This window comes from Lactuca virosa, chromosome 8, assembly GCF_052849685.1.
Source record: "Lactuca virosa cultivar CGN04683 chromosome 8, Lactuca_virosa_CGN04683_v6, whole genome shotgun sequence".
Classification (NCBI taxonomy): Eukaryota; Viridiplantae; Streptophyta; class Magnoliopsida; order Asterales; family Asteraceae; genus Lactuca; species Lactuca virosa.
In genome coordinates this window covers 385470756-385498496 of record NC_136433.1, presented here as the reverse complement: position 1 = coordinate 385498496, position 27741 = coordinate 385470756, and the positions used below count along the sequence as shown (strand labels likewise).

The following is a 27741-nucleotide window of genomic DNA, read 5'->3' as shown; positions in this document are numbered from 1 at the left end:
TGTAGGGGTAAAAGACATGCTCGAAGCAAAAAGGAAATCAGGAAGCTAGAAGCTGGAAGCTAGGAATTTGAATCAAGTCTTAAAATGAAGAAAAATATACTCTCCACGTTGTGGTGACATTCCCACGACGTGGTTTTTTGGACTATCCCGATTGATTTAGAATACTTGTTGAATACGGGATAACCACGAAGGCCACGACGTGGTAGACTTACCACATTGTGGTGATCTGTTTTCAGGAAAAGTATAAATAGAAGCCATTCTCCTCCGAATTTGTAACTTTGCTGGAAGCTACTATCGATTTTTGAAGGCCAAGTATCCGTTCTGAAGCTTGTAAGTGAATAATTCGATCATAGATTGTAAATAAAGAGCATTAAGGCAGTACAACCCTTTATTACGATTTTCTACATTAGTTTAATAATGTTTATTACAATGAATTTCATTTTTCTGAGTTTGATTGCTGAAATCATGGGCTAAAACACTATGAATTTCGCTTAGTGTAGGTTTGCTTGACTTTTTATGGCTTGATTTATGGTTAGGATTAAGTTTTATTCGTTATTTGTTACCTTAGCTTATTAAATAACTTTCTATACTTATGAGATCTACTTTTTCTGTTTATTGTTGAGTTTGATCTAGATTGCATGACCATCTTCCTTAATTGAACTTGAATCTTATGATATTTGTAAATTACAAAAATTGTAGGACTAGTGTTATGACTAGAACCTAAGGTTAACTAGAAAAGTGGGTAAATAATTGTGACAACCCGAAATTTCTATTCTGTACAACCATTCACTTCAATAGGAGTCAGAACTGTTTCTGCTAATTTTCAAGCTTTTTGGAATAAGTTTGAGTATTTTAAGATTAGTACTTCAGGAGATAACAAGAGAGAGGATGCCCTAGGGTTTATTGTGCAACAATATTATTCCAAAACTCCAAGAGTTTGGAGTTTACGGCCTAAACAAAGGTGTTTACGGCCGTAAACCCTAAAAGAGGGTATAAATATGACACTTAGTCATTATTTATCACTTTTCACAATTTCAAGATCCAAAACTCAATTCTCTCTCAAGTATCATCCAACATTTCTTCAAGATCTTCAACTTGTAAGTATTTCTTACCCTAATAAGTTGATATATACCTTAATCTAGTGATCTAACATGATTCCATCCGTGAAATCATTCCAAAAGTGTAGATCTTCAAGTTTCACCAAGAACACACACTAGTGTTCTTGGACTTTTAGCACCTCTTCAAGCTTCTACCTAGTAAGTACTTCTATCCTAGAGTATTATAGAGCTTGTTACACTTCTAAAAATCAAGAAAACATCCAAGAAACCAAGGATCAAAGGTGTTTACGGTCCAAGATGTTCTTGGACCGTAAACCCCAAAAAGGGTGCCAAAGTGTGCCCTAGTCCCTTCTAAGCTTTGGAAACTAGCCTAGACCACTTCCTTAATGTGTTTAGGACTTGAAAACATCAAAAGACCATAAATCATTTGGGTTTATGGCCGTAAACCCAAAGGGAAATGGTCCAAGGACCGTAAACTCCTAAAAGGAGTGAAATGGTGCCCTAATCTCTTCCTAAGGCTTAAACATGAAGTAGGAATGCTTCTTGTGATCTTTAAGGCTTCAAAACACAAAATGGTCAAAGAAACATGAGTTTACGGCCGTAAACTCATGGGTTTACGACCGTAAACTCAATGAGTTATGGTCACAAAACCGTAAACTCAAATAAAGGGTCCCCTTGAACCCTAAACTCAATAGCAATGTCCTACAACACTTAGATGCAATCCTTAGGACTTATAGCACTTAAATAATTAGTTGTTTAAAGACTAATTGGATACATATATGTGATATTATATGTTAACTAGGATCATCGTGTCTGTACAAGTCTGCACTTGACACCTAGCATCCTATACATTCCGTTCATCCAAACCACTCACTACAGGTGAGTTCATACCCCTTAATTAACCTTTTAAATGTTTTTAAATGCTTTTATGGGGGGGAATACAAGTTGAACTATTATAGTTATTATATCAATCACATGTGATTAATAACTACCAAACAAGTGGATTTCTTACTTTTCAAACTGTATTATCAAACTGTTTTACTTCAAACTGTTTTACAAACTGTTTTACAAACTCTTTTACATATCAAATACTTTTATTAAACTCTTTTAACTTATATTCTGTGTATCTATATGGATATAATTATATAAGTAGGATTGAAAGGACTTAGGACTGATAGCTCACTTTACTTCCTGTTCCTTGTTTGGTTGTGGACTTAGGGTATTCGGGTTATTTGTCCGAAGGTCGTTTGAATCCTAGTTATATATCATGTATATGTGTATAGATATAAAAGGTTACTTCTTTCATTCAGTTCAATGCCTTTGGGTAGCAAAGGTATACAAACATGTTCATATACACAAACAACATTACCAGTAAACTATAATAGGTATAGTTTAGGAAGATACTATTACTAGAACAATGAAACATACAATGAGTCAGTTCATTCATGAGTAATACATCGTGATGAGAAACAAACATAATACATAGTGATGAGAAACAAACATAATACATAGTGATGAGAAACAAACATAATACATAGTGATGAGAAACAAACATAATACATAGTGATGAGAAACAAACATAATACATAGTGATGAGAAACAAACATAATACACAGTGATGAGAAAGAAAACATACAGGCTAGACAGAGAAAGAACACACAATACAGCTAGCACATACATATACATATACATATACATTACTTACAGTTATGTGAGCCACTTAACGGGGGAATGACACTACCTGTCATGACCCGTTTTGTATCCAAAATCTCCTTAAGTGGAGAGCGTATGAGTTTGTGTATAGATCTATATTGGATTGACTATCCTACACCTTGCTGCTCGCTACAGTGGGACTTGCAAGTCTACGGGTGCCAAACGTCATTTCTTACGACGTCTTACATCGTCGTTTTTCTATAGAGTCGGTAGCAGGATACAGGCCGATCACATGGTACTTTAAAATAACAATTGGTTTAAAGTAATTAGTACATCAGTAGTTACTTAATACAACACTACAGTACTATTTCATTTTCCCTTTACATTTACTTTGTGATATTCACACAATAAACAATAATGTAAAAACTATATTTTTGGTTAATGATAGTCAGATTTGGGAAAATACATACTCTTACAAGAGACACACACACAGACACTAGATGCCTTGGTAGAAGGCTACTTTTAGTAGGAAACATAGGGTTTTCTAGGATAGTTCAAACAATTACAAACTTTTACAAAACTTATACATTACAGACTTACAAACACTTTCATACAAATACAGACACTAATATACTTATGATCTCACCAGCTTTAAAGCTGATAAACTTTTTCAAAATAACTTGTATTCTCAGGTCACCAGTAGACAGGTACCGGTGCCAGGTTTTGAGAAGATGGAGCTCGTTCAAGACTCATCTTTTATTTTTGATGTATATTTTTGGTGTCTATATAACTTGACAAAACACACTTGTATGAAATTATATTATTAATGCAATGGATGATGTTGTTGCTTGTTTACTACTTTGCATTGTTGTGATACTGAACATGACGTCCTCCACCCCCGAACGTTTCCGCCGTTCCGGTTTTGGGGTGTGACAATAATCGTAGGAGCTAATATATGAAGACCAATCATATATTGAATTGAATCAATAAACCAATTTGATCAATCTATTGTAAGTCTAATTTAACTCCAACTGAACACTAGTAAACTTGTTAGTTTGTCCGCCTGATCACCATATGAATGAGCTCATTTGCTAAAGGATTAAGTTAGTGAGCATTAACTTGGTCATCTTAGGAATCGGTAACCAATGAAACATTAATCCATTTCACTTCCATAAATCAACCATAATAGCAAGTAAATCGAAGCTAAACGAAAGTCTCTCAATTACCTTGGTTTAAATCAACTTTTGTGTTTCTTGCTTTTAGTTTTAACATTTGCCTTAATAGTTGATAGTTAGTTAGTTTAGTTAATTAAGTTTCTAGTTTTGCAAAATTAGAGAAAACCCCTTTTTTTAAATTTAATAGTAATTTAATTATTAGTAGATAAAAATTAGCTAATAATCTCATTCCTTGTGTTGGATACCTGTCTATTGTGCTATACTATTCTCAACAAGGTACACTGCCTTAGGTAATAATTAGTTACATTAGTAGGATTAACTAGTGCATAGTTATTAAAGCATCAAGTTGTTGGCACCGTTGCCGGGGAACTGTCCATTTTTAGTTAATTTGAATCTGCTATTTTATTAGGATTTTTCTGTCTACTTTCGTTTTTAGTCTTTCTACTGTTTGACTTACCATGTCGTGGTCATTAACATAACGTCGTGGTATCGTAACAGTTAAGTTTTAGTTTTCATTTTTGTTCTTTTTACACGTTTTATTTGTTTTTGTTTTAGTGATTTATGACCTAAGGGTCAAGCACACCAATCTTACCACCGTTTGACGATCCTGAGTCAGAATTCCATAAGAAGAAGACAACCAAACTCGGAGAATCAAGAAAAAGAACTCTTGAAAGCGAATTCAAATATTTTGAGAAGTCTCCTAACAAAAAGGATTTAGGTTACGATCCTGAAAGCGAACAAGAATCAGACAAAGTCAGTGAATCTGAAAACGAACCAAAAGACAAAATGACGGACATTGCAGACATGATGATGGAAGCCTACAAGAGGCGGATGCGTGAAGACCACCGGACCAGGACTTGTGCAACCCGCAATTCCTGCTACTACTACCTTTGAGCTTAAGGGACGTATCCTTACCGTACTAAAGGATATCCCTTTTTCTAGAAAAGGCCACGAGGACGCCTACAAGCACATTGATGAGGTCAATGACATTGCTGACTACTTCAACATACCAAACGTCCCACACGAGACAGTCTTGCTAAGAATGCTCCCTGTTACTCTTAAGGGTACAGCAAAAGATTGGTTGAAGGAACTCCCACCGGGCATGATAACAACTTGGGAAAAATGCGTGAAGAGTTCATACAACGGTTTTTCCCACCATCTAAGGTTTCCAAGTTGAAGAAGGCCATTGCAAATTTCGAGCAACAAGCGGGTGAGTCATTGTACGAGGCGTGGGAGTTATACAAGGGTTTGTTGAGAAACTGTCCTCAAAATGACCTCAACATCCAACAAGAAGTCTCAATTTCCTATGATGTGGAGAACGTCACAAATAGGCTACTCCTTGATTCTCAAGGGCCACTAACAAAGAAAGCACTAGCTGCAATCAAGGAGCTAATCGAGGAATTTTCTAAACATTCAAGAGAATACCATAACCCTCGATATGACACAACTAGGGGAAATGTTAATGCTGCTTCAGAGGAAATGTCGATGGTCTTAGCAATGTTGCATAACATGGATAGGAGGATGACTAAAATGGATCAAACAATCCATGCTATAAGAGTGGGGTGTAAAAACATAACGGACCGCATTTAACTAGAGACTGTGATCTTTATGTGAATGGAAACCGAAAGGTTCAAGCTTGATACTCAAGCGGTGATCGTTATGATGAAGATTGGAGAAATCCCAAGAAAAATTGGTTACCTTATAATGAGTATAAGAAAGCCAAAGAGGAGAAGTTTGAGCAAAAAGGAAAAGGTTTTTACCAAAGAGAGGAACCAGCACCTGAAAAGAAACCCGATTTTGAGTCAATGCTTGCCCGCTTTGCACTACATCAGAAAAGAGGCATGATGAAACCGATGCATCAATAAGAGATCAGCAAGTTCTAATGAGTGATCAACAAAATTTACTCGGAAATTAGCAAGCTTCAATCCTCAACATCGAAAAACAACGTGGGCAACTAGCTAAGCAATTCAATGAAAGATCACAGGGCTCCCTTCCAGGAAACACCGAACAAAATCTAAAAGGAGCTCACATCCAAGATATTACAACTAGAAGTGGGAAAATTGTTACCCATCTAACTCCCATTAACAGAAACAACCCGGAAGATGAGAAAGAAAGTCGGAAAGCAAATCAACAAAAGGATTCTGAACAGTCACCACGACGTGGTGCTGATACCACGATGTGGCAGGAACATGAAAAGAATGATGGGTTTTGAGCATTCTAACACTCCTAAATGTACATGCAACCCTAAATACCTTGGATCTATGTTTTCTCTATTATACATGCAAATATGATTATCCAAGGTATTAACCTAACTAGCATACCAAAACATTGATACTAGGATACTAAAATAGATAGAATACATACCTTGTTGTTGTTGCTTGACTCCATGAAGCTTGAGAGCCTAGTGCCCCAAGTGTGACACCTCAAATGGTTCACACAACATCATGAACTCTTGGAATAACCATGAGAAGAAGACATACATGTTCAAATCGGCTAGCCCTCAAAATATGTATCATTAGTGCCAATTTCTTGAACTAAAGGGGTTCTTATATAGTGTGGCTATTAGGGTTACACCATGTAACTCATGACTTTACCCATTCCTTATGCTCCATGGGTTTTAACCTCCATGGAGTATCCATGGATCACCACATGGGTTAAACCCAACATAAAGGAATCTTGGATCATAAGCCCACATATATAAGAATGAATGATTTACACAATCAATCCCCATATATTTAATTAGTCTCTTTTTGATCACGAAATTAAGTCCAAATTAATTCTTGATCAATACTAATTAAATAACATGATTTCATATTAATATATTAGAACTTATAATATATTAATATGTCACAAAATGTCTTTTCCTCATAAACGGTCTATCCAAATGTTCCGATGCCATGCAACCCAAATGGACCATGCCGAGTCGGGTCAAGTACATACCAATTATAGTTATGGACTTAGACACTAATCTAACAGTCTCCCACTTGGATAAGTCTAAAACTATTATTGCGTATGACTTCAGGAACCAACTGGCAATCGTAGCTCTCAAAAGCCGCTGTCGAACTCTGACCTTGTAGATGAACTCTGACCTTTGTCAATGACTTGTCCATTAGATAAGGGATCATATATTCCTCCATTCTAGATATCATATGGACTGAGACATGGATTATAATCATTCTCTCTGTCCATTTGTTGTTTCCCGATTTCCGATTTATGACGATTGACTAATTGAACAAATCAAATAAGTCCAGGCCCGGCCGAGCACTTACATTTGTCATCAGCAAATCATCGAGGGGCCCACAGATATCGCTTTTATCCCGATGGTAAAATGAATGGATAAACTTCGACTCATATGGCTTGTTCTACTACTTGTTGAATCATACACAAAGGAACGTTTTATAACACCGAGTTACCGAATGCGTTTTCGTGCAATCAATGTACAACCAACTCATAGTAACAACTCATATCTCTAGGTTTGAAGAATATAAGATATTATCGTCTCATGATCACTCGTGATAAAATCCATGAAGTGATTCCAATGAGCGCGGGTTGAATCCAATACTCAGAACTTATGAGCACTCATGAGTGTTGTAGCCCCTTGTCCAACATCTTAGACCTCTACAAGCCAACCCATGACAGTCTTGATTCATATCTACTTCCAACATATGACCGACTGTGGATAGTTTGAATAACTTAGTCAATCAGGAAGAACGACCTAGTTATTCTGGAAGTCAAAACATGCAAAATGAAACACAATAATAATAGAATCTAATATGGTATCAAAACCTATGAACATAAATAAAACACCTTTTATTTATCACCATATGATTACACATTATTCATTGTATACTGTTTCAGCTATCAACTTTATTCTTGAATTTAAAACAATAGTTGTCCCATGCTCCAAGCATGTACACTATGTTTTCTAAACACTAGTCATGCCATACACCAAGTATGCATACTATGTTTGTCTATGATCTTCACTTTGTGAATTTGATCAATTGAACATAACTCGAATGATCCTCTTTCACAGTCCCAAATCCTTACTGCAAATGCAAGAATTCCAAATTCATGCCATTTACTGAAATCTGTTAGATTCTAAACTTATATGCATTGATCCTCCTATAATGATTATGCACAGAGTCAGAAAGACTTCACAACAACCATTACAGAGCATTCCAAGGAGATGAACTCCTTGGAAACATCCTTCTTGCATTAAGTTTCCTAATCTTACACAGATTGAATAATTTCCAACTTTGAAACATTTCCATATTCCATTTTGACTATCACTTCTGAACAAGAGTTGCCTCCTTACAGATTATGTCAATATGGTCCTTCCAGAATTAACATTATATTTCCAACGGTCCTTGAGCAACCAATCTTTGGTAACCTTAGATTGTCCTCGACAATTGCTTAATCCTTTTAGTCATATCCAGTTCTAGACCTTTTCCCTTCTTAATGCCCCATGCATTTGGAAAATTTTAGAAAGGATAAATATAGCACATGTAATCGATCTAATATCCGAAGCATATGGGACACGAGTCATGATGTCTCACATAAAGACTAAACCAGTCTTTTGATATAACATTTCCATTTCTATTTGCGAAGTTCTCATAATTCAGATTATGAAAAGGGATGCCGTAATCATAATCGAATTTTAGAACGCAAATAATGGACCCATATATAGAATTTCCTTATGTTGAGTCATTCCAACATGAAATTCATATATATATCCTTGACTAAATACGACTAAAATCTCAATCTAAGCTTTTAGAATTGAAATGAAGTATAATTTCCTCTCCCTTAATTATAGCAAAACAACTTTTCCAACCCCTGCAGCCTCACGAATTGAAAATTTTGTTTTCTATAATTAACATTGCTAACTTGCAACCTTTATCATAATTATCATGCTCCCACTAACATGATGATTATTAGCATAACACTTATGCTCCCACTAGCTTTGACATGTAATCAGAAATCAGCTGGACTTCTAGAAATCAATACTTTATTGACTTTCTTACCAAAGTTCAGATTTCTGATACTAGATTGCTTTGATAAAACGTTATCAATATCATACACCTTATCTTAGATAGCTCACAGGTGTGTCTAAACAATTTTAAGAACTATGAAAAGGGATGTCGTAATCATAGTCTCGATTGTTTAAACCTTTACCACTTCTCACAAGTCCATGTTAGTGTGCTGGTTAACCACACACGCTCCACTAACGACTTTGAGAATGCAAATATCACAATTGCTATCTAGCTAAAATCTACTTAGTGAAAGTGTTTCCTCACCATCATTTTCATGAATCGGAGAGAAACCTTATGACACTTAGATTTTATGGTGTATGAGTTCCTATCCATATGAATTTTGTCAAAACCATAATCACAAGACAAGGTTACTGACAAATCCACACTTATATGGATTAAACTTGTGCAATCTTAAATTCTTGCCATTTGGCAGCTCAAGGGCCTGCCATTGCTTCCAAGTAGCTGTGCAACCAATTGAGAACTCTCAGAACTCCTATGCAAAGCCAACTTGAATAGGCACAGACATGTCGACACGATAGGTTATAAACCTCAAGTCGTGTGCTAGTGAAGAACTTCAGGTTTTATTCTTGATTAGTTCTTGAGACTTTCAAGACCTTTAAGACTCCTACTGTCCTCTTGACATATAAGACTTTCTTGTCAGATATTCAAGAGATAGTGTGGATTCTAATCAAGACAAACACTTCACACAATTGGCCTTAGTTGGTCTTTGTTTTATCCAAAACATCACAACTTACCAATTTCAAATGTACAGGAGTAGAAAACTTTTACTCTTACATTTGACAAGTGTTTTAAACCTTCTTTAAGACATGTCACTCAAGTTACAATCTTAGAGTATAACTCTAAGAATTGTTTTTGGAACGAAGTATAAATCATCTTCTTGATTTAACCAATTCAACAATTCATAGCTCCTCTTCTTAGCTACCAGAATGCACTTAGAGGATGAATTGTGATAAGGTCTCTTAATCATTAAGATGATTATATAACATGATACTAAAGTACTCTCCCATCTTTTCAGATTTGAGAAACTTTTATCTTTCTGCCTAAGTTGATTCTTCTTATTCGCTCTGCCATACATTGAAACCTTTTCCAATGTCTCAGAATTACACTTAAGCTTGTAAGTATAACCATATTTACTGAATTTTAGTAAATAATGACGAATAGTCTTAACGATTATTTGTGGTGGGCTTGATCAGTGCACAAGAATGTGTACTCGATCCTTTACTTGACTCACACATCCATGTGAACAAGTAGTTAGTCTTAATTTTTCCAATGCTTGAAAGTTCTTATTCATCATGCTATACAACTTGCATGATTCCAAGTTTCTATCCAACTGAAACTTAGGTGATGAGAATCTTTCCTTATTTGGTAAATTTAGACACTACCACAAATGAAAGAATCAAATTCATATTTCCACTCTTGCTCTTAATGGAATCTTATAAGCAACAAAAGTTTTCACAAATGCCATTGTAAGGATATTTTAAAATAAATAAAATCAAAAAAAAAATTCTTTTATTTTAAAACTTTGCGGAAAAACTATCCTTACAATGCAAAAGCACATGAAAACTTTGTTGTTATTTATTCCTAAGCAATATATCATAACTCTTAAGAAGTAGCTCAAGAATCTGATCTTCAAACTATGCGATAGAAATCCATCTATGCCATCAGATTCAACATATTCTTTCTTTAAGTTTCTTCACTTTTTCTTTGATTCTTAAAACATCAACATGTGACCCAGTCACATCATGTATCAAGAATCTCAGAATAGAAACTTAGCAGAGTTAGATAGTGGACTTTACCCGAAGTAGAGTCAAACTTATTGACTTTAATATCCTTAGGTAAATTTGGCAGCTTCGCAACCAATGCCCCTTTCTTTGGCAATAGACCCTTGATAATGGGACTATCTCAGACTTAGCCGTTCTCTTTACCATTTGGTCAACCGAGTTGACTATGGCCGATCCCTTTCCATTGGGAAGAGAGAGCTTTACTGGATATCCAATGTCATCATTGTCAATGTCCATAAAGTTTTAGGAAGTTGATCTTAGCAAATAGATAAGATCATTAAGGGTCTTGTCATAGTCTGTTTCATAGGAGTCCCAAAGGAACTCACTATGTGACTTAGAAAATAGTTGAGTCACCAACTTTCTCAAGACTTTGATACCCAACTCTCCCGGCTTGTCAATATCTGACTACATCTCCAAGATGTGATCACATATAGACCTTTGCTTGAGTGACCTTAAACTTTTCAGGAACTTGTGGGTTAGGGAGAATAATTGGAGGAGGTGAAAGAAGTATGATTTCCATGGGACATCATCTTCATTTAGGAAAGCTTGTTTCAAGAGATTTGGGAAGATCATCTTTCGGGAGATATTCAAGAGAGTTGATTTAAAGTCCTTAATATAACACCCAATATGAAATATTATGGCTAGGACCCAACAACCTATTTATAACTGGAAGAGGGATGCCGTAATCCAAGTTATAAAATAGTTGAAGGTAGGTAAATGACGATTTACCAATTTCCACCATGAAAAACGAAATATAATTAAGTTTTAATTGGATTTGAAACTCCTAGATCTTTTGAGATACATTGAACTTTCAATGGCATGTTTGAATCTCGATTGTGCCCTCTCAAGTTTGTGACTGGGATGCCGAGGATCACAAACAAGGTGTGAATAACCATGCAAATTGACTTGGTACCCTTAACTTTATCACCTAATCGATGTGCCGGTTAACCACACACGCTCCACCGATCTATAATAGAGTCAAGTTACCCTTTGCCACTCTTACTAGTCCTTATTAGTGTGTCGGTTAACCACACACGCTCCACTAATGACTTGGTAAGGTACAAAGTGTAATTTCATGGGTTAGCACCTTTTCACATTTTCCTAAGTAACTAAGATTGGGAATGTACAAGTGTTTAGTTACTTAGTATTTATCATTAATACTTTTAATGAAGGGAGAATTATAGTCCTTTCCTACCCGTTCGGCTAACGACCCTCCACCAGTCAAGGAAGCGGTGGGTGAGAGCGGACACCCATTAAACTGCCATTTTATAGGCGGTAACCTTATACCCCCCTTATAGACCGGCTTCGTGAATGAGGCCTACTAACAGTAAGATTGACTTTATCTTATACATATCTATATAATTAAAATTATAATAATAGTATAAGGGTTTGAATTTTAACTTTTAAAATTCTAAGGGCTAACTTGGAATTAAAGTATTCATAAGAGAAAACTTTTCAAATTCCAAAACTTGAGGGCAAGTTTTGAAACTATTCAAAACTAATTAATTCCATAACTTATGTGTTTAAAGTAGTTTTAATTAAAAAAAAACTCTTCAAGTTCCATAACTTGAGGACAAGTTATGGAAGACTTTAAACTAATAAAAGAATGTAACTTTTCTTTATTTTGTAATTTATGGAATTAATTAAGGTTACATATTTTATTACTTAATGAAGTGACTCTTGAACCTCCATAACTTGAGGACAAGACTCTTCATTTTTGTAACCATTACCAACTTTTATGAGTTTTATGAAACTTAAATGTGACTTTTCATATAACTTGAGGACAAGTTACAAAAACACATTTTAGAATCAACTCTTAGATTAAAATGGATTGAAAACACATAATCAATTAACTTTTCTATTAATCTAAGCAACTCATAAGAACAAGATAATTTAATCAAACTTTTTCATGTAATTAGCCTAATCACTAAACTAATACAAAACATGAATCTATTGACAATTATCTTTGAAATTGGATTAGTATGAACATTACCACATCAAAAACAGGATTATAGGTTCAAAAACAGCTTATGGTAATGTTCCTAGTCCATTTCTAGCCAAAAAACTCGAAGATATGCTGTCAGGGGCTCGTACTCGTCGAGTGTATCAACCTACTCGCCAAGTAGGATGATTTTCTTCATGGACTCGGCGAGTTCATCAGTGGACTCGGCGAGTACAGTGCCCAGAATGCCCGAAATTCGACTTTTTCAGCATTTTTCAGCAATTTGCATCAAGTATAATTGAAAACAAGCCTAGGCTCTGATACCACTGATGGGTTTTGAGCATTCTAACACTCCTAAGTGTACATGCAACCCTAAATACCTTGGATCTATGTTTTCTCTAATATACATGCAAATATGATTATCCAAGGTATTATCCTAACTAGCATACCAAAACATTGATACTAGGATACTAAAATAGATAGAATACATACCTTGTTGTTGTTGCTTGACTCCATGAAGCTTGAGAGCCTAGTGCCCCAAGTGTGACACCTCAAATGGTTCACACAACATCATGAACTCTTGGAATAACCATGAGAAGAAGACATACATGTTCAAATCGGCTAGCCCTCAAAATATGTATCACTAGTGCCAATTTCTTGAACTAAAGGGGTTCTTATATAGTGTGGCTATTAGGGTTACACCATGTAACTCTTGACTTTACCCATTCCTTATGCTCCATGGGTTTTAACCTCCATGGAGTATCCATGGATCACCACATGGGTTAAACCCAACATAAAGGAATCTTGGATCATAAGCCCACATATATAAGAATGAATGATTTACAGAATCAATCCCCATATATTTAATTAGTCTCTTTTTGATCACTAAATTAAGTCCAAATTAATTCTTGATCAATACTAATTAAATAACATGATTTCATATTAATATATTAGAACTTATAATATATTAATATGTCACAAAATGTCTTTTCCTCATAAACGGTCTATCCAAATGTTCCGATGCCATGCAACCCAAATGGACCATGCCGAGTCGGGTCAAGTACATACTAATTATAGTTATGGACTTAGACACTAATCCAACAAAGAAGAGTGTTGAAACTGTTCAGCCATACCGCCCACCACTTCCCTTTCCTAGTAGATCAAGACAATAAAAGAATTTTGAAGACTACCAGAAGCTCTTAGATCACATAAAGTCGCTTGAAATCAATATTTCGTTCCTTGAAGCCTTGGCGTAAATGCCAAAGTATGTGAAGTTTCTAAAAGATCTCCTAACTAACCAAAAGAAGATAAAGGTAATATCTAAGGTGGTACTAAATGAAACCTGCTCAACTACAAAATTGAATATGCTACTAAAGAAGATGTCGGCAAGCTTAATTCTACCTTGTCAATTCGGAAATTTAGCCACAAGCCATGATCTTGCCGACTCAGGAGCAAGTGTTAATTTGATGCCTTATTCGTTCTTCAAGAAGCTTGATCTCCCCGAACCAAGACCAGTCAGCATGGTCATTCATTTAGCAAACAAAATGATGACCTTTCCACGAGGAATTTGTGAAGATCTATTAGTTAAAGTTGACAAGTTTGTTTTTTCTGTATATTTTATTGTTTTAGACATGGAGGAAGACGAACAAGTCCCAATCATTCTTGGAAGGCCCTTTTTGAGCACCGCTCGAGCCTTGGTCGATATAAGAGAATCCAAAATCATTCTTCGATTTGGATAAGAAGCGGTCACTTTTTGAGTAAATAGAGCAATCCAAGACTCAAAGATAAGTGATGATATAGCTTTTTCAATTGATGTGTTTAATGAATTACTAGAGAATGAGCTTGGAGGATGGAAAGTGTAACGCCCGCAGATTGGGGCTAGTTAATTTAAAGATAATAAGCATCAAAAATGACTTTTTTATAGAAGATTATTTAAAATAAATAATCTTAACTAAGTTATAGTATATGTCACAAGGGTTCCATACAAATAAAGAAAGCTGAAATCTGAGTTATAACGAAGAAGTTATGACCCGTCAAAGTTTTCGGCTAAACTGGCACGACACTGCGTAACGTAAAAAGTGAATTTTTGATAAATTACTTTTTAGTCTTATAAACCTAAACTAAATTTGTAGTATACATTAAACCAAGAGCGTGCATAAAAAGAACGTCTAAATCTGACTTCGTATGAGGAAGTTATGATTTTTCTAAGATTTAACATAACATTGTACAGCCCGGAATTCGAATTTTAGATCGACCAAATTTTAGCCGACACATTCTAAACGAGAATAAAAGATCTCTTTAATAGGAGCGCAACGATATAAAGACACACGAAAACAGACGTCCGATGGCAAAGTTATGAATTTTTAACGGACTTTACATGTCTAAGCTTGTTAAAATATAACTTTAAAAATAAATTCAAAATTAGCCGACAGAGTCTAAACGAAGTTGTAGATTACGTCACCACCTACACGTGGATATAAAGAACGTCAAAAACGGAGCTCGTATGCGAAATTTACGGAATTTATAAGTTGTGCATATGTAGATGCGTGGAGGGTGATGTGGCTTAATCTCAGCCCTTGCTTTCTCCCCACGGTCTCGCATGCGGAGCTGACAGCTGCCCCCTTGTACGTGCAACATAGCCCCTCGTACACGCAGTGTACTAAGTACGCGCAGCGTACTGAGTACACGCAACATACTCTGAGGGTACGCCTAGCGTAGTCCGAAGTTGTGGCCTATAAATAGATGCGGGGTTTCTCCCATTTCTTCACACCACAACCTTTCTTTCTCTCTCAAACATCTATCTAAACCCCTCCCAATCCCTACTAACTCCAAGGTGCTAGAGGCGATTCCCTAAGCGCTAAAAGGCTCCGAGAAGAAGAGCTTTCGGCTCGGAAGTTCTGCCCACGCAGAGTCGGGTTTACGTTCATTATTGTTATTATGAACCTATAACCAATATATGTAAGTATTATAAAATATACAAAGTGTTATTATAATATCTTTTAACTACTCGTGGTACGGGGAATCTGGTTTGAAGGGCCGCATAGGGTTGTTGGATTTCAGAACAGCTTAAATGCCAAAATGGTCCTGCCCTTTGGTGTTTCATGTATGGCCCCTATATATTCATAGTAGTTGAAAAATATTGTTTAACACTTATAAAACAATATCGCTTGTAAATAGTCGCAATAAGTATTAGACTAAAATCTAGTGGTAATAATAGTAGGTTTCGTCGAAGGAGAATAAAATTATTAGAAGCAAAGTGTTGCCCGAGTTTGGAATCATCACTTTAACAAGTGAGTGCATAGTTACTTTCATCTTACACATAGATATGAAGTATTTAATATAAATTACATTTTATGTGTGCATATTATGTGTTGTGCTGGATGAACAAAATATCCATGTTTTATTTGATTTAAACTGTATACGTATTTTATACCTATAATTACGATGGGTAAAGATAGGTAGATGACATATTAGATGAGAGATGAAAGATGAGATGAATGATGAGAGATGAAAGATGACATAGATGATGAGAGGTGAAAGATGTTGAGAAGCCTGGACCCAAGATATGGCCCAATCATCTAGCAAAGTATAGATGACAACCACAGACTATTCTAGACATTCTAGTGGAACGCTAGCACGCTCGCAACCTATAGGTGTTGTGAATAATGTGTTCACCAGATGCACTCAAAAAACCCTGGCAGCTATGGATTTAGTGCCCTATAGATGATCATTGGCAACTATATACTTAGTGCCTTACAAATAAATGTTGGCATCTATGGAGAAATTAACCAATACCCCTATCATGATAGCCCCAAATTGGAATCTCCCATTTGAGCTTATTGTTGAGGTCGAATTTAGTTGTGAGGTGTCGAAGCGTCCTTAGTCTCATGTTAGTTTCGAAGTCAGTCTTGTATGTTTACTGTAACATCCGGATTTCCAGGTATCATAATTTTAAATATTTGTTTTGAGATGAGAAGAGGGACTCGACGAGTTGACGTCTAAACTCGCCGAGTGGGATCACGACTATTGACTCGGATTAATGAATAGACTCGACGACTCCGCGCTGTGGACATAAACCCTAAATCTTTGGTCCAGTGCCCTATTTAAAGGACCTTATGGCCTTCATTTGCGGCCACACACCCACTTGAGAAACCCTAACGAACCAGAGCGCATAGAGAGTGAGGGAAGGAGCTAATTACATCACCTTTAGTGCATTATTGCAAGAAGGAAGGAGGTGATTCAAGCTAGGCTGATTGAGGAGCTCAGATCTACTATCACTTCTTCAAAGGTTGCTGTTTGAGGTATGAATCCATGCCTATTTTCGTGTATATAGTAGATCTCATGAATCTAGGTTTTCTTTACCCCTTCTTTAGTTGGAATATTGGGCATGTGGAGTCCCATTGGGAAATAGACTTTAGATATGGACCTTGAGAGGTACAGAGAGTCCCAATAATCCAGCTTTATGCAGTCCCATAAGAGTTTTGAGTCTAGGTTTCCATTTTAAGAGTTATTTCATCAAATAGAGCCATATGTGCGATGCATGAACATAAAGATGGGACCTTTACGTGACTTTTGGGTATTAGAAGGTTAGATCTATAAGTTAGAGAAACAAATCTGACCTCAGAAGGTCGTTTGAGCATTGTCATGGAGGAAACTCGTCGAGTCCATGAGAGGACTCGATGAGTCGAATCGTGTTGCTCCACGATTCGTGATCAGTGGTAACCAGTCGAGTGAAAGGTTAACTCGACGAGTCGAGTGAGGCCTTAGGAGGATTCAGAGGTCACGCATGGACTCGCCAAGTCACCCGAGTGCACTCGACGAGTCTGGTCAAAGTTGGATCGTTGACTGGAGTTGACTTTTAGGGTTTGGTCAACATTTGGACATTTGGACCATTGGAGGGGTAAAATGGTCTTTTCCCCTTCTAAGAGATTATAGGAAGGGATTAGTCTAGCCTATGAGAATCGTTGTTAATTAGAGGTAAATTACTTTATGTGATTAGGCGGAGGCTAGATCAGTATTTCGAGTTCGAGACTTTCTGAGGTTACCCAAGGTCAGTCTTCTCACTTTACATTACCTAGAGTGGTATCCATATGCAGACCGGAGGGTCTTATATGTTATGTGCTTGCTTGAGATTTATGTGTTTTTGATGTATATATGATATGTGATATTAGACCGGATCGGAGGGTCCAACGACTTACGAGGCCAGAGGGTCCTCAACCAGACCGGACCGGAGGGTCCAACGAGCTAGATCGGACCGGAGGGTCCAACGAGCTACGGGACCAGAGGGTCCCGCTGAGACACATTGACCGGAGAGTCTTACCGAGTTATAGCCTCAAGTGGCTTATGTGTTGTATGTGGTATTTTGGGGAACTCACTAAGCATTTATGCTTACCGTGTTATGTGATTTGTGTTTCAGGTACTAGCGAGGATCGCGGGAAGGCGCCGGCATGATTTTTACACACTGGCAGAGGATTTTGTAATTGAGATTTTAGGATATGTTTTACCGTGATAACATTTGATACACTTGAGTTATGAGATGATTTATATGAGATATGCTATGTTTTGAAAAATGAAAAAAAATTGTTTTAAATTTTCACGTCGTTACAAGTTGGTATCAAAGCCTTGGTTTGAGGGATTCGGATGCATCTTCGGGTGTATCTGAACTCAAAATGAGGATTTGAGAAAATTCTTCATAAAATAAACAATTTTTCTAAAAGAGTAAAAGATTTTGAGACAAGCAGAACGGAACAGTGTGTACGATCAGCCAGCGCCCGAACGATGATTTCCCAAAATACCCTTACATTATGTGTTATGAGATATTATGTGATATGCTATGCATGCTAGAGTAGGCTAGGTATTCATATCTAGGACTAGAGTGGCTTGATTTGTGATGCCTTAGCCTAGGAGATTACTGCTACTATGAGATACTTTGAGAGTGAGTAGGTAGCAGCGAGGAGCTTATGAGAGGACTACTTGAGGGTAGCCTGTGATTAGCGAGATATAGAGTACTTGTGCTCTGGGATCCTACGAGGAGGACTTGGGGTGAATATTGATGTGGTGTGGAAGGTAGTATAGGGCCCGTACTACTGGAAACACCGGATCAGGGAGCAGCCCAAGTAAGAATCCTTAGGGTACTAAGGAACAAGTAGGGTTGAGTGATCGAGTGCGAGTATACTCGAGCGAGTCTATGATTTCTTTTGTGTTGTGTTTCAGAGACATCATGGTGGGTACGCGCCACAACCCAGGAGGCAGTGGTACCAGTGATGAGGAGATTCGTAGGTTGATTCACGAGGAGGTGGCCGTAGCCATTCGAGCTGAGATTCCAGAGATGTTTGGGTCTATCAAGACCACGTTGATTGAGACATTTGACAAGCGATATGCCGCTCTTACCGAGGCTGTTGTTGTTGTAGCCACCGCAGCCGTCGCCGCTGCCAGGCCACAGGGGGGTGACTCGTTGCTATACCGAGAGTTCAACAACACGAAGCCACCAGAGTTTGATGGGACTCAGGATCCGATAGTCGCGATGAGGTGGATCTCTGACGTCGAGGGATGCTTCTACACATGTTCTTGTCCGGAGCATCTGAGGGTACGGTTCGCGCTGAACCAGCTTCGCTTGGGAGCAACGGATTGGTGGAAGTTTGTGACTGCTGATTTCACTCCTGCAGAGATTACAACGTCGACTTGGGAGAGGTTCACCACCATGTTTCAAGATGAGTATGTTCCCTCGGTGGAGAGGGAACGTTTAGCCCAGGAGTTCTTGTCCTTCAAGCAGGGAATTGAGTCTGTGACAGTGATTACGCGGATATTTCATGAGAGGGCGTTGTTTTTCCCTGAGCACGTGTCTTCTGAGCAGGCACGTATGAGCCGTTATCTGAGCATACTAAGGAGAGACATTCGTGAGTTCGTGGCGAAATCGACATACCGGACATTTTCCGAGCTCCAGGAAAATGCTCGGAAGAGGGAGATTGAGCTGGAGACTTAGGCCAGGGAGGAGGCAAAGTCTCAGAGGAGGGATAGGCGGCCGGCACAGTCTCAGCTGGCAGCCAAGCGGGCAAGGCCCGCTGATTCGAGGTCTGGAGGCCAGAAGGGACGCACTTGTGGGAAGTGCGGCAAGATTCATGATGGGACGTGCAGGGCAGGTGTGTGCTACAAGTGTGGGAAGGAGGGGCATATTGCAAGGGATTGCCCCAAGGGAATTTCGGTTTGCTTTCAATGCAACCAGACGGGCCATCGGAAGGCCGAGTGCCCACAGCTACTTCAGGGAACAGCACAGGGATCTGCACCTGCTGCTAGAGCTATCGAGATCCGGCCAGCGAAGGTCGAGGCACCAAAGGCTCGCAGGAGACCCTTCCAGTTGACAGCGGAGGAGGTCCGCGCAGTGCCCGATGTCGTGGCTGGTATGTACTCTTTTATTTACCTAGGTGTCGTTTGATAGTTGCTGATTGGGTTAGAGCTGACTGAGTTAGAAGCTGACTGGGTTAGAAATTCTGACTGAGTCTACATCTGACTGAAATTATGTTGTTTGATTATTTATCTGACTGATTGTGCTGAATGATAAAAATGGCCATATTATCCTTATATTGTCCTTTTGTGTTAGATAAAATAATTATAAAAATAATAATTATCACATAAAATCCAAATTAAACATACATAATTTAAAATCCAAATACAAAGTGTAATACAAAACCCAAATACACATTGCCATACATAATAAAAAACTATATCATCTAACGTGAACCATTTGAAAGTAACTGAGTAGCAATCTGGTCACGCAAAGTAGTCATATACGCAATGGCTTCTGAACCCCATTCTATGCCTTGTATGTTTTGGCCCTCACTTCCTCCACCTACCACATTAGGAGTAACCATAGTGTTTTGTTCAAAGTTCGTAAATAGGTCATCCTGAATATCGTATTTCTTTATAAAATTATGGACCGCGACACAGGCAATGACTATGTCTCTTTGCACTGGAAAAGGATAAGGAGTCATACATTTTAAAATTGGAAATCTCGCCTTCAATACACCATAAGCACGTTCAATGATATTTCTAAGTTGTGCATGAGCATGATTGAACCTTTCTTCCTTAATTAAAGCTCTGTTTCTTCGAAAATCGGCTAACCAATACCTAGTATTGCGGTAAGGAGCCATAAATCCATGGGTGTTGGTATATGCGGCATCACAAAGGTAATATTTATCTGTAGATAGGTGACAAATTAATCATATAAATAATATAGGTAATAAAACTTATAGAAAAATGACAAACCTGGTGGAGGGAATGGAAATCCAGAAGTCGGATTAAATGCAACTTCTTTCAAAACTTTAGAATCGTGTGATATGCCCTCCCATCCAGCCCATACAAAGGTGAATATCATATCAAAATCACAAATTCCTATTACATTTTGATAACATTCACCTTTTCCTCTTCCCCTATAGCGAGTTTGTTCATCAACGGGCACGACTGCATGTACAAGTGTTCCATCTAGTGCACCTATTGCTCCAGGAAATATGTTTTTTAGCCGTCTATGTCGTTTCGAGGTATTTCTTGTTGTATTAGAAGATGTTGGTATAATAATTTCTCTTGCAAAACACATCATTGCTTTTAGCACTTCATGAAAACATTGATGAATCGTTTGTATGGAGTGGTGAAACCTTTCTTTAACAACTCGAAAACGTTCATTATGTCCTATAACATGTAAAAATATAGCCATCTTCTCTTCAACGCTTATTGTCCTACTACGTTGCAACCAATTTCTTTGAGTAAAATGATTGCATAATACTACAAATGCATCTTGTGAAAGACGCATCATATGAAAACATTGTATAGGACATCCGTATATCAAATCTTGTGTATATGCATGCCCGGTTTCTTCCGATTCGTTAGCTTTTATTCTTCCAATTATTTTTTTTCTTTTTCGAACCAACATCAACCAATAGCATGAGAGTATAAGGAAACCTAAAAATTCACATTCCTTATCCATAAGTAACCTGTTACATGTTAAATACAAATCACATAAATTTTATAACATAAACCATAAAACTAATCTGTAACATTAAAATGGATGACATATAACTCTATAACATAAAAATCCATCACATAAAAATTCCATAACATAAAAGTCAATACCAAATAACAGTCCTAAACATAACACATAAACAACCTAAACTTAAAAATCCTAAACATAACACATAACAACCCTACACATAAAAATCCATAACATGTACCATAATATAAATCCATAAAGCATAAAGCCAAAAACATCCTAAAGTCATACTAAAGTCAACCAAGTAATCTAAAATTCTTTCCCGCACTTTTCACCCACAACTCACAAGTCGAAGACTCGAGGCGTAACCAGATTTTCCTGTTACCAGCATTTTCAGCGAACAACATGAGAGTAGTGATGTATTTCGGATCAGAATTTCCCCACTCCAAGCCTTTCAATTTTTCAATACATTCATCCATCTCCTTGTCAAGATTATTAGTTTGCGCGAACGCCTGAGCCGCCTTCATAATATCCTTGCCAACCTCTCTTATGTCATCATCAAGTGAGTCTGTGGGTGCATTTCGTTTTCCTCTTTTGTTTTTGGACCGACCAGACGAATCTCCACTTGCATGTGATGCACTTGTAGGTGGGGGTACTGTTGATGCTGAGGCTGGGATATCCATTTGAGGTGGTGTATCTACCATCTCGATATCCTCATAATCTTGTGTAGTAAAGCCTTCTACAGGGTGAGGGACTGTTGAAGATGGTCCCCAACTAGCAGCACCAGTCGAGGTCGCACCGTCAAACAATTGGATGCATAGATCAGGGTAAAGGAGGGGTGCATTTCTTAATTTCTCAACCATCTTGTTCAACTGTTTGAAAATTGATTTTATTATTAAACTCTAAAAAAAATGTGTTTTAAATTAAAAGATTACATTTGCCTCTGCTTTCCACTCTTCATCCGTCATTTGAAACGTGTTTGTGATAGGATTATAGAGATTCCCAGTTTTGTTTTTTAATTTAAACCAAACTGAATACTTGCTTTTCAAATATTCATAACGATATTTCATTTGTTTTTTGTCAACAACAAAGTCGTGTTCTTTTTTTAGTTTTCCAGCTATTGTATTCCATGAGGTACCTTTGAGACCACTACCCTCCCGACCGTTACTTGTCAGTTCTTCGATACATGCATCAAGAAAAGTTTTGTTCACAAAATCCGAAGACCAACTAGCTCTACTTCTCTTTTCCGTCATGTCTAAGAAATAAATAAATGTTTAACATGTTATGCAAATATATACACATATTTGCACACATAAACACAAATATATATACATATAAAAAAAGATGTAACACAAATGTAACACACATGTTATGCAAATATATACACATATTCACCAATTTTGTTTTTGGAAGATGTATAGTAATTAATCAATAAAAAGAATCATCCTGATAAGAGAGGAGATCCTGAAAAGGTTCTACTACCTAACCATGTTTTTTTATCTTTTATATTTTATTGCTTTGTTTGTGTTTTCATACGTTGCTTAATCCATGAGTCTTGTCAAATAATGAATATTATAAACTGAATCATCAAATTGTTGGTTAAATAATGCCGTATGGTAGCATATATATATATTTCATGTTCAGTTTTCTACCGTATATAATTTTCACTTCTTGTTTTCAAGAATCAACAAATAAGATGCATGCTCACGTGAGAATTCTAAGAATCAAGAACATGAAAAACAATGACAAACAATAAATCCTGGACGTGAAAAATCAAGAACATGAAAACATGGAAATTTTAAGAATCAATAATAGAAAAACGTGCCAATTGGTTGATGCTGTTCATGTTGATCATGCAGAAAAAATAAGGACAAACAGAAAAACAAACCTATTGATTGATGTTGTTGTTGTTGATCGTTGCTACTGCTGTTGATCGTTCCTGTTGCTGTTAATTGATGCTGCTGCACGACAGATTTGAATCGCTACTGGGACTTCTTGCTTCGTCGCTGGGAGGTTAACAGGGGAGGGATGTAGGGCATAGACAAGTTTTTTATTTTTTATTTATCTCGGTCCATCAAGTTGAAAGCAAGGACCGAGTCTTCTATTTTTATTGGACCGAGTCCTAATGTTGGACCGAGTCCCCTACATCTAAAATCAATATCAAACGTGCCAATTGTTATTTTATGGACCCAGTACTCTTTGGACCCAGTTAGATACCACATCAAACGAGCCCTTATTCTGAGTTCGAGATATTATGCTTATATTGTGGTATGCATAGGTACTTTCCTTGTGAATTTTGTACCTGCTTTGGTGTTATTTGACTCGGGTGCGAGTCGATCTTTCGTGTCCTTAGCGTTTAGTCAACACATCATTATCCGAAAAGAGGCGTTGAGTCGACCTCTGTGAGTTTCCATAGCTGATGAGCGAGCGGTTTTTGCTGCTGATGAGATTCGAGGATGTGTACTCGAGATTTTCGGCTTTGAGTTCCCGATAGATTTGATACCGATTGCGATGGGGGATGTCTGTGTCATCATGGGCATGGACTGGTTGAACCGATTTGGAGCTACTATCGACTGCGAGCGTCAGTTGGTGACCACACGAGGCCCGAGTGGGGGAGTACTTATGGTGTATGGTGAGGGTACCCGATCTGGGTCACCGTTTTGCTCGGCTACCAAGGCGAGACAGAGTCTACAGCGGGGTTGTAGAGGGTTTGTAGCCTATGTGATGGATACACGAGTTGCTGCAGAGAGGCCGAGTTCTGTCGATGAGGTTCCGATAGTGCGTGAGTTCTCGGATGTTTTCCCCGAGGAGTTGTCGGGCGTGCCTCCGGAGAGGCAGGTGGAGTTCTATATTGATTTGGTTCCGGGGGCGGCACCTATTGCCAAGGCACCCTATCGCCTTGCGCCACCAGAGATGCAGGAGTTATCCTCGAAGCTTCAGGAGCTGCTGGGGAAGGGATTCATCCGACCGAGTAGCTCGCCGTGGGGAGCGCCGATCCTTTTTGTCAAGAAAAAGCATGGTTCACACCGGATGTGCATTGATTACCGGGAGTTGAACAAGTTGACGGTCAAGAACCGTTATCCACTACCGAGGATCGACGATCTGTTCGATCAGTTGCAGGGTGCATCTTGGTTCTCCAAGATAGACTTGAGGTCTGGATATCATCAGATGAGGGTGCGTGATGAGGATATCCTGAAGATGGCGTGTAGGACTTGTTATGGGCATTACGAGTTTGTGGTGATGCCTTTTGGGCTCACCAATGCACCAACAGCGTTCATGAATCTCATGAACCGAGTGTGCAGGCTGATGTTGGATCGATCGGTGATTGTGTTCATTGACGATATTCTAGTGTATTCGAGATCCAGAGAGCAGCATGAGGAGCATCTGAGAGAGATCCATGGAGTATTGAGATCGCAGAGGCTTTATGCCAAATTCTCCAAGTGTGATTTTGTTGGGTTATGAGCATTCTAACACTCCTAAGTGTACATGCAACCCTAAATACCTTGGATCTATGTTTTCTCTATTATACATACAATTATGAACATCCAAGGTATTATCCTAATCTAGCATACAAAATAATAAATATAACAAGATAGAATACATATCTCTTTGATGTAGAATGTCTTCATGAAGCTTGAGTGCCTAGTGCCCCAAGTGTGACACCTCAAATGGTTCACACAACACCAAATACACTTGGAATAATCTTGAGAGAAACTTGAACACTCCTTGAAATCGTCTAGCCCTCACACTCACACATTAGTGCACGATTTCTTGAGCCATGAGATTCTTTTATATGGTAGCTATTAGGGTTACACCATGTAACTCATAACTTTACCCATTCTTTATGCTCCATGGATTTTAACCTCCATGGAGTATCCATGGGTCACCCCATGGACTTAGTCCAACATAAGGACTTGGATCACAAGCCCACATATATAAGAATGAATGATTTACACAATCAACCCATATATTTAATTAGTCTCCTTTTGATCACTTAATTAATTCCAAATTAATTCTTGATCAATACTAATTAAATAACCTTATTAATATATTAGAACTTATAATATATTAACCAACCTTAAGTGTTATTTCTCTCATTATAGTCTATCCAAATGCATGATGCCATGCAACCCAAATGGACCATGCCGGGTCGGGTCAAGTCTTACCAATTATAGTTATGGACTTAGACATTAATCCAACAGTCTCCCACTTGGATAAGTCTAAAACTATTATTGCGTATGACTTCAGGAACCGATCAGCAATCGTAGCTCTCAAAAGCTTCTGTCGAACTCTGACCTTGTCGATGAACTCTGACCTTTGTCAATGACTTGTCCATTAGATAAGGGATCATATATTCCTCCATTCTAGATATCATATGGACCGAGACATGGATTATCAATCATTCTCTCTGTCCATTTGTTGTTTCCCGATTTTCGATTTATGATGACTGACTGATTGAACAAATCAAATCAGTCCTGGCTTGGCCAAGCACTCACATGTATCATCTTTAAATCATCGAGGGGCCCACAAATATCGCTTTTATCCCGAAGGTAAAAGGAATGGATAAACTTCGACTCATATGGCTTGTTCTACTACTTGTGGAATCATACACAAAGGCACGTTTTATAACATCGAGTTACCAATGCGTTTTCGTGCAATCAATGTATAACCAACTCATAGTAACAACTCATATCTCTAGGTTTGAAGAATATAAGATATTATCGTCTCATGATCACTCGTGATAAAATCCATGAAGTGATTCAAATGAGCGCGGGTTGAATCCAATACTCAGAACTTATGAGCACTCATGAGTGTTGTAGCACCACTTTGTCCACCAACTTGGACCTCTACAAACCAACCCATGACAGTCTTGATTCATATCTACTTCCAACATATGACCGACTGTGGATGGTTTGAATAACTTAATCATTCAGGAAGAGCGACTTAGTTATTCTGGAAGTCAAAACATGCAAAGTGAAACACAAGAATAAATGAATCAAATATGGTATCAAACCCTATGAATATAAATAAACACTTTTATTTATCACCATACTGATTACTCATTATTCATTGTTTCGGTTTTATCAACTTTATACTTGAATTTAAAACAATAGTTGTCCCATGCTCCAAGCATGTACACTATGTTTTTCTTAAACAATAGCTTTGCCATACACCAAGTATGCGGATAGGCAGCGATCCGAGCTCGAGTTCCATGTTGGAGATTTCGTACTCCTGATGGTATCTCCTTGGAAAGGAGTGATCCGATTCTGGAAGAGGGGCAAGCTGGGGCCCCGATACATTGGACCGTTCAGGTTGACCGCGAGAGTGGGTAAGGTAGCATACCGTTTAGAGCTACCTGCGGAGTTGAGCCAGATTCATGATACCTTCCATGTATCCCAGTTGAAGAAGTGTATAGCCGATGAGACGGCAGTAGTGCCGCTAGAGGATATTCAGGTGGATGTGAGCCTGAATTACATTGAGAGGCCGATCGCGATCTTGGATCGGAAGATCAAGGTTCTGAGGAACAAGGAGGTGCCTCTGGTTCAGGTCCAGTGGCAACATCAGAGAGGGTCCGAGCTGACTTGGGAGCCGGAGACGGAGATGCGGGAGCAGCATCCAGAGTTGTTTGTAGAGTAAGACTTCGAGGGCAAAGTCTGATTCTAGTGGGGGAGAATTATAACATCCGGATTTCCAGGCATCATAATTTTAAATATTTGTTTTGAGATGAGAAGAGGGACTCGACGAGTTGATGCCTAAACTCGTCGAGTGGGATCGCGACTGATGACTCAGATAAATGAATAGACTCGACGAGTCGGAGAGTCGACTCGACGAGTCCGCGCTGTGGACAGAAACCCTAAATCTTTGGGCTAGTGCCCTATTTAAAGGACCTTATGGCCTTCATTTGCGGCCACACACCCACTTGAGAAACCCTAACGAACCAGAGAGCATAGAGAGTGAGGGAAGGAGCTAATTACATCACCTTTAGTGCATTCTTGCAAGAAGGAAGGAGGGGATTCAAGCTAGGCTGATTGAGGAGCTCAGATCTACTATCACTTCTTCAAATGTTGCTGTTTGAGGTAAGAATCCATGCCTAGTTTCGT

General features: G+C 38.1%; 1 non-coding gene across 1 annotated transcript; it reads right to left on the bottom strand.

Annotated features, from left to right (window-relative positions):
* Positions 1-5056: 5056 nt before the first annotated feature.
* Positions 5057-5163, bottom strand: LOC145135018 (small nucleolar RNA R71). The gene has a single exon (XR_013719499.1). It is a non-coding gene; the product is annotated as a small nucleolar RNA R71 (small nucleolar RNA).
* Positions 5164-27741: the final 22578 nt, after the last annotated feature.